This window comes from Vulpes vulpes, chromosome 5 (assembly GCF_048418805.1).
Source record: "Vulpes vulpes isolate BD-2025 chromosome 5, VulVul3, whole genome shotgun sequence".
In the NCBI taxonomy this organism is placed as follows: Eukaryota; Metazoa; Chordata; class Mammalia; order Carnivora; family Canidae; genus Vulpes; species Vulpes vulpes.
In genome coordinates, this window is record NC_132784.1 from 80,940,662 (window position 1) to 80,948,471 (window position 7,810).

Here is a 7,810-nt window from a genome sequence, read left to right on the forward strand (position 1 = left end):
TGTCACTGCGTTTTCTCGCCGTGACAGCCGAATAAACACGATCTCCAATAAACATCTCTAATGAGGGAGGAGGCCCGAGGATGACTGGGTTTGATTTATGACTGGAGGAGAAAGTCCACTTCCCACTGCGAAGCGGGCACCCTGCTCGCCGCCCAGCTCCGGAGGAAGGAAACCGCGGAGCAGAGGACCCGGGCCCAGGTAAGGCGCAAGGCCGGTGGGCCACTGCTCTCACTCTCCGGCTTCCCCGGCGAGGTGGGCAGGGGCGGCCGCCGCTCCCGCTTGGGCAGTGATGCCAAGCACCTGTCACAGGTGCCTGCGGTACAGGCGTCCTCCGAAGGTGCCCCCCAAAGTCTAGAGAGGGGGAGCCAGGGCACGAGTGGGAGCGAGGGGCGAGCCGGGACCTGCGGCGGAGGCCTCCCGAGCCAGCGCCCCTGTGCCCTGCCTGCGCCCGCTTGGGGGTCTGCGGCCGTTTGGGGCTGGACTTTCGGAACTTTTCGCTCCGCGGAACCACCCGTTAGCCTGAGTTTGGGGTAGTCGCTTCCCTGACCCACCTCGGAGAAACTTCTGCCCCCCCCTGGCTTGGGGCGTCCTGGGGCGGGAGAGTGGCCCGGGCTGCTCGCCCCGGGCTCAGCGGCCAGGCCCCCCTGGCGCCCGCAAGCTTCCCACCGAGCCTGCGAGCGCAGCGCCCGCGGTAACCCGAGCCCGCGTTCTAGCTCAGTGAGAATCGCTAATTATTAGGTCTTCCGAAGTGAAGCTCAAATCACACGCTGGGGCTTTACGCGCTGCCCAGCTCTGCGGGCAGCATTCTTTCGTCCTCCGCTCCCTTCTGAGAAACGAACTCCCGTCTCTAAAGACTTTGTGTCGGTCCAACCATCTACACTTTGCAACCGCTGGAAACTTTTGTTGCGCTCCGCGCGACCCGCGGTGGGGCATTTCCACGAGCTCCGGGCTCTGGTGGGGACTTGACGAGGGCACGTCAGGAACTGCGATTCCGGGGAGTCCTGGGCGCAAACTGCATCCCCCTCCTGCATTTCTCAGGGTTGCAAACGGCTTCTGCAGATCGCAGCAGCAGATCGCCGGCTCCCTCTCCCCGCCCCGCCCCTCCCCCCCCCAGCTCAACACCCAAGTAGAAGTCCGGTCTGGGAACTGAAACATTTGGCTACTTTTGCAGGAAAGCATGTTCGGCAAAGACAAGATTCCCTCCCCCCCAGCCCCCCACTACTAGCCCGCGCTCACGAAATCCACCTTTGCAATGCCTCCTTTTAAAAGCAGAAGTCAAGCCCCTGGGCTACTTGGAGGCTGGCTTGGATTTGGGGAGCAGTCGCTGGCAGCGGAGAGGCGGCGCGGGCCCCGAGCCGGACCCGGGCCGGAGCCTGGGCGGTTACCTGGGAGCGGAGGGCGGGGAGGCAGGTGAGCCTGGCGGCGCGGGTTCCCACACGTCTCACCGCCGCTCGGCAGGGGAAGTGGCAGATCTGACAGCCGCGTTCAACGCGAGGACCTGCCCCAGAGTTTAAATGTCAATGATAAGAAAAGAGGGTGCTCAGGCAGGCGCTAACTTTCCTTAATATCCATGCCAGCGCCGTCCTCATTGGCTGCCCGGCCCGCGTGACGTCATGGCGGCTAGAGTTGGGCTCAGCTCCGCGCAGACCTGCGCTGGGGCCGGGCGGGAGCGTCTCCCTCCCCACCCCGAGTCCGGCCCGCTCCGTGCCCCGCTGCGGCCTTCCCGACGCCCCCCTCGGCCTCAGAGCCCCAGTCCGCCCGGCCCTCCTTTGGGGCGTGGAAGCCACCCCAAGGAAACCAGTCCTCCAGCGCGCTCCCTTCCTCTCCTCGGCACGCAGGACCCAGCCCCTGGGGTGGCCAGCTACCTTCCCAGGTGCCCATCCGGTCCCCTCCTCCGATCACAGAGGGAGCCACTTGGTCAGAGGGACGTGGAGGCTGCGCCCGGGGTTGAGAGGGGCCTCTGGCAGGAATCATTTTCAGAAAGAGCTCGAGGACACATGGGTACCCCAATGTGGCTTTCCCGCTTGCAAGTCACCAGCTGGGCACAGACTAGGACTCCAGGGAGAGACCAAGCGACCTCTTACCCCAGGCTGCACCAAAGTCCTGGCCAGGCCAACCAGGTTCTTGGGAGGGATCCCCAAACCATCCTGCTCCAGGTTCCCTCGCCCCCTTGGGCTGACCGGCTCCAGCCACATGGCAAACATAGTTGATTTTATTAATCTTCGGTGGTTAACTGCTGACTTTGTGGCCTAGAGGAGAAAAATAGGAAAGCCTCAGATTCTGAAGTCAAGATTCTCCTTCCAGGGCTGGAGAAAACAACAGAAATTGGGGCTAGGTCGGCATATGGATACGGACCTGGTGGTCTCATGGCTTTTCCCTCGCACCCTCTCAGACTGGGAGGCAGATTCCTAGAGCCGAGCCTGGCTACCATTCCGTGGGTACTTAGACCCGCGCCGTCATCCTCCTGTCCGTCCTGCTTTCCCCCACCAAACAGGGGAGGGGGCTTCTCAATGTCCAATCCCTTCCTTCTCTGCCTCCATCCGGGTCTGGAACTTGGAAGTGACGGAGATCCAGCCAGGGAGGGTAGGGGGCGCTTGACAAGGTGGCGAGAAGGGAAGTGGTGGGGTGTGGAATTGCCTGCAGGCAGCTCCCGGGAAGCCTAGTCCCGGTAGACCTGGGGGCACCTGTGTGTGGCGGCTGGGAGAGGGAGACCCAGGCCGGAGGAGGGTGCCAGGGCCGGTTCCTGCGCACTTTGCTCAGGTGGGGGTGGAGGAGGGAGAGCGCAGCACAGATGGCGAGGAGCCGAGAGGTGGAGCGGTTCCTGCTCCCAGCCCCAGCACACCTGGACAGGTGTAGGGCTTCGCAACAGACAGGAAGGCGGCTCCAGGTAGCCCCACTGCCGGCTCCTCCTGGCCAGGCCAGCTCCCCGCCGGACTTTTTAATTTTTTCTCTTTTGCTCAGCCCATCGAGGCCCTGAGGGTAGAGGAGAGGTGGGGAGAATGGGAGCCCGATGGTAGAGAGGTCTAAGGGTGGTGGTCTTATTTTAAAAAGTTAGGCACACTTCTCATCCCAACACTGGGGTCTTCCAGTGTCAGAGGCACGGGGCGTCCACTCCCCCACCAGCCACTCTCTAACCTGGGCCAGGACCCCATGGCTGTCTCCAGTGTCCCCAAGCCCCTCTCCGCTGGGGACTGGCGCTCAGGGCGGGACTTGCCGGGGCTTCTCTGCCGCCACCGGACTTCTCCTAGTGAGAAGAAGGAGTGACCTAGTTTCTGGGTACTCTCCTAGTTCTCCTCCAGGACCTGGTCCAGCCCCGGGCCCCAGCTGTCCCGAGGTCTCCCCCTCTCCCTGGGGTGCCTTAGAGTCTGGACTGCGGGTAGGCCCTGAGCTCGAGCAGGCCTCCCGACCTCCTCTCCAGCTTCTGCCCGCCACTCGATCCCCACCCGCCCCTTCTGTCCCGACCGGAGGCCGGCGGGAAGGCTGCTCCCGGCTTGTTTGGAGTCCAGGCCATTAAGCGCGCGCGGATCCCTGCAACCCAGCAGGGTGCTCGACAGCGACGCTGGAAACGCCACGGCCCCCGCTTACTTATCTGCCTGTCAATAAAGGGCGCGCTGGGGCGGCGCGGGAGCGCGGGGCGCTGGAGGCGAGGCCGGAGCAGGCCCCTCTTCCGAGCTCCCGGCCAACGCCGAAGCCGCTCTCCATGTGCCCCGGGCACAGCAGGCAGGGCGGGAGGAGGCAAGGGAAGCCCGATCTGGGGTCGCCACCAGGGATGGGGCAAGCCGCTGCCGAAGCTCGGTACCCTGTGGCGTTCGGCCCCGGTCGAACTCGAGATCCTCCCAGAACCCCAGAGGGGGGGCTCCCCTTCCAGCCTGCCCCCCCCCTCCCCGGCTGGGCCTGGCCCGGCCCGTCGTGGTGCTCAGCCTGCGAGGCCCAGCCGTGCCGCCCTGGGCAGAGGCAGCGCTCTAGGCCCGCGGGCTGGGGGCATCCCCGGAGGCCCGGGGCGTCGTCGAGGCCGGGCGCCCCGGGATGCAAAGTGCGACCCCAGGCAGGCTGCAGGTCGGGTGCGAAGGGTCAGAAACAGGGAAAGAAACCCCTTTTCTTCCGGGCTTCCCATCAGCTCACACTAGCCCAGCCTGAGATTCTCCGACACCCTGAGCTGTCCCAAGCAAGCTCCGCAGTCGCCCGTGTGCGGGGCTCCCAGGCCAGCCCCGGCCTACCACTGCCTACCACTGCGCCGAAGCCCAGAGCTTCCCCTCCAACCCAAAGGAGCGAAGTGAGCAGTGGTGATGGGGTGAGGGGCCTGAGGTAGGAGGTAGGGGTGGAGGAAGCGAGCAAGGACAGATTGGGGAGCAAGGCTTGGTTGGAAGGAGAGGAAGAGGGGAGGATAGATAGAGGTGGGTTCTGGCTTGAACTGTAGCTGGGATCTGTTGTTCTTGTCCAAGGTATGTTTCTCTCTCTCTCTCTCTCTCTCTCTCTCTCTCTCTCTCCCCCTCTCCCTCTCCCTCTCCTTAACTGCTTTATGCAAATAAAGCAGCTTCCAGATTGGAGGAGTCCCCACGTTGGGTCTGTGCTACAGGGTGGGTAGGAATTGATGTAGTATTTTTCCTTTCACTGAGAATGGGCATGGAGTCATGCAACAATGGAAAAGTGGAAATGGATTTTTTTCCCCTTTAGTATTTTGATTTCATTTTTCTAAGTTGGAGGAGAATACATTCTGTTAACTTCTACTTTTAAAAGTATTATTTAAAAATAATGTGATGCGGTTTAAAATTTTTCCTGGGTGGGGGGTGTGCCAGTTTATAAAGGGGTTTAATAAAACTCTTCCATAGGAAGATTAATGCAGGAAGGGGCAGGAGTCCCTGCCTGAGGAAAAAAAAAATACATGTGTATACTGTGTGTCATTTCAAATAGCTATACAAGCCAGAAATCCATATCTTATCTCAGGAATTAAATTTACTGGGCAGTGCATGTGGCTCTTGCTCTTTCTCCCCTCTCCTCCACTTCCTCCCCTGTAAGTGGCAAGCTTTTAAAAAAAGATTTTGATATTAAATAAAAACTGGAGAAATGTTTTGTTAATCTGAGTGTCAAAAAAGGAAATATGAAGCAAAGCTAATATTTGCTATCTCTTCACTCAGGTCTAAAGACCCGCATAATGGTATGATTTATGCGAGAGTGTGGCTTCTCTGCTATTCAATTATTTTCCTGCTCTCATTCAAAGAAATACTTAGTTTCATCTCTTTTCTGTCCATTCTACCCCCACCATAAAGTTTTCTTGGACATCTGGGAAAATCTCCAAATCCTGCAGTTTGCTCTTCCACTAAGGAAACCTCTAGTGCAATCAATTCAAGAAAACTCTGCTTTTCCTCTCCTAAATGTTTTCATGTTAAGTTAGTCTATGGCACCATATTTGATTTCTTTCTCTCCCTTGTCGGGGTGGAGACTGAGACATTAGCTGAATTCCCTGGGGGTGATTGGATGCAATTCGCTGAAAGTAGACAGGCACGTCCTGGATGTTAGAAATTCACTTTTTCTCAACGTGACAAGGCCGCCTTCGATCTACAATTGTATTTGAATGGGCAATGAGCGGAAAGATCTCTCATCATTAAGTCTGCTTCTACTTTAGCAAAATAACGAGAGCCTTCATTTGCACACAAATGCTCATAAAACTCGGATTCCCTGCAACTCTTTAATAAAAAGGGATGACTGGGTAATTTAAACTGGAGGTGAGAAGGCAGAAGCAGAGAGAGAGATGGGGGGGTGGTTTCAAAGGCATCCCCTCCTTTCCCCCAAAAGGTCCATGTGATGGAGTTGACTTTTTTTTTACTTTAAATCTTAAATAAGATGTGAGTTGTAACAAGAGGATTGGCACTTACTCCGTGACCCTTATAATTGGATTAAATATAGACTGAAACGTACAAAAACACACCAAGATTGACACCTGCCAACTGGACTTCCTTATGATTGATTGTGATGCGTCGTGCTGGCAACAATAATGAAATAAATTGTACGGATAAAACAGCACATTTGTCATTTCCGTGCCATGAGTGAGGAAGTCAACGAGTTAGGCAAGCTGTTAGCTGACAGGCGCGAGCGGGAGGCAAGCTAAAGAGATAAATAAGGATTCCAGGCATTGACAGGACAAATTATAACTTGTCACAACCTTTTTAAATTCAGAAGTTTTCAATTAACATATATATTGCTGTTACATATAAGATAAGGGGGCGCACACGTAAACATGCGTGGTGCGGAGGGAGACATCCCCCACCCACCCCCACTCCCCCAGGGCCAAGGGCTTGGGCGCCCAGGCCTCTCCGTCTGCATTCTCGGGTGACAGCCGGAGCACCCCTGCGGGCCATGGGTGCCGGGGCCAGCCCGCGGGCGCCGGGGGACTAGGTAAGGTGACTGAGGGCGTTTGAGGCCGAGGCGGGTGGTTCTTTCTTTTCTGGGACACGCAAGTCGCGACTCCAACACCCCTTTCTTCACAGAAGCAGAATTCCCAGCCCAAGGGAGAGCCGGGCCAGGCCTGCGCCCAAGTCTGGCAGGACAGCCTCGGGCTCCCCGCCTGCCCAAGTCGCCCGCAAGGAGTAAGGGGTACAGGGCAGAGGCGTCCCCCTTTCACACTCCAAAGTCTTGGCCTCGGGAGAGAGTCTGAGCTCCTGGACTCGGGGTACCAGTAATGGGCGCGTCCTAGGTCCAGGCCCAGGCCGATGACCCCCGGTAGGGCCTGAGGAGACTCCCAGGCCCTGGACGCCGCCTCTGACTGCCGGGCCCAGAGCGGCCCTGGACGAGGTCACGAATCCAGCTCTTTTCCGTGGGACCCAGGAAGAGGTGCTGCTTTCCCCCTCTTCGTCCCTTGATGTTTGTGCGCGGGTGTCAGGGGTTCCCTGTTGGCCCATGGGTGCGGCCGAGCCCACCAGCAGTATCCTGTGGGCCAAGGCCCGGGGGCTTCAAGTTAGGGGTGGTCGTGGGATTTCTGAGCGAGTCCAGGCTCGGCGGGTGGAGACCAATGTGGGTCAAGTTTGAGGAGCGTTGGACAAGCGAGTGTGAACCCCTTATAAAGGTCTCCACCCCAAAGGAGGCTGACCTCTTAGTTTCAAAGCTTGCCCCCACCCGGGAGCTAGCAGCTGGACCTGGCGGTGTGTCTCGCGATCCGGTCCCTCTCCGCACCGACGGCCAGGCCTCCCGCCAAACTCCACTTGGAACTTGGGAAAGTTGAGCGTCCCCAGGTGGGGGGCTGCTGGGCTGGAAGTGCGGCCTGGGCGGGGGGGGGGGGGCGATGGGGTCAGAACTCGTCCAGTGCAAGGACTCGAGGCCGCGGGGAGCGGGGCCAGGGCCAGGTTCAGGCGGGCGGGAAGGCGCAGCGCCGTTGCCCCCAGCCTGGTCCGCCTTCGCTGCCGGCTCCGCGCCCGCCCGGGTCTCCGTGCGCCCCGGTCCTGGGCCCTGGGAGGAGGAGCCCGGCCTGCAGGTCGAGGCCACAACCGGTCACCGCAAATGCTCTGCGCGGAAAGGCGCGTCCACCCCAGGCTCCAGCGTCCTAACCTTCCGGGCCGGCCACCGACTCCAACACCGCGAAGCTCCGGATCTTCCCTAAGACGGAGCTGGAGAAGAAGGGGAGGGAGGCAAAACACAAGTTACATGGAATTAGCTGGAAGCAGCCGCATTCCCCAGTGACCGCAGCCATTAACATTATAATCTCAAACGCCATTTTTTATGTAACACTATTGTTAGTAAATCGACTCCTCAGGTCCTCTGAGACGCTGACCCCTGGCAATTCAGTGAAAGTGTAATTATCTCCCCGAATCTTGGACAG

General features: G+C 58.9%; 1 protein-coding gene across 1 annotated transcript in view; it reads right to left on the bottom strand.

Annotated features, from left to right (window-relative positions):
• PAX6 (paired box 6) overlaps positions 1 to 1,538 on the bottom strand; it is a 29,244-nt gene extending 27,706 nt beyond the window's left edge. The window contains exon 1 of the mRNA XM_072759054.1: positions 1,386 to 1,538. The gene's annotated coding sequence lies outside the window, so the exon portion shown is untranslated. The remainder of the gene's footprint in view (positions 1 to 1,385) is intronic.
• Between the last annotated feature and the right edge of the window lie 6,272 nt (positions 1,539 to 7,810).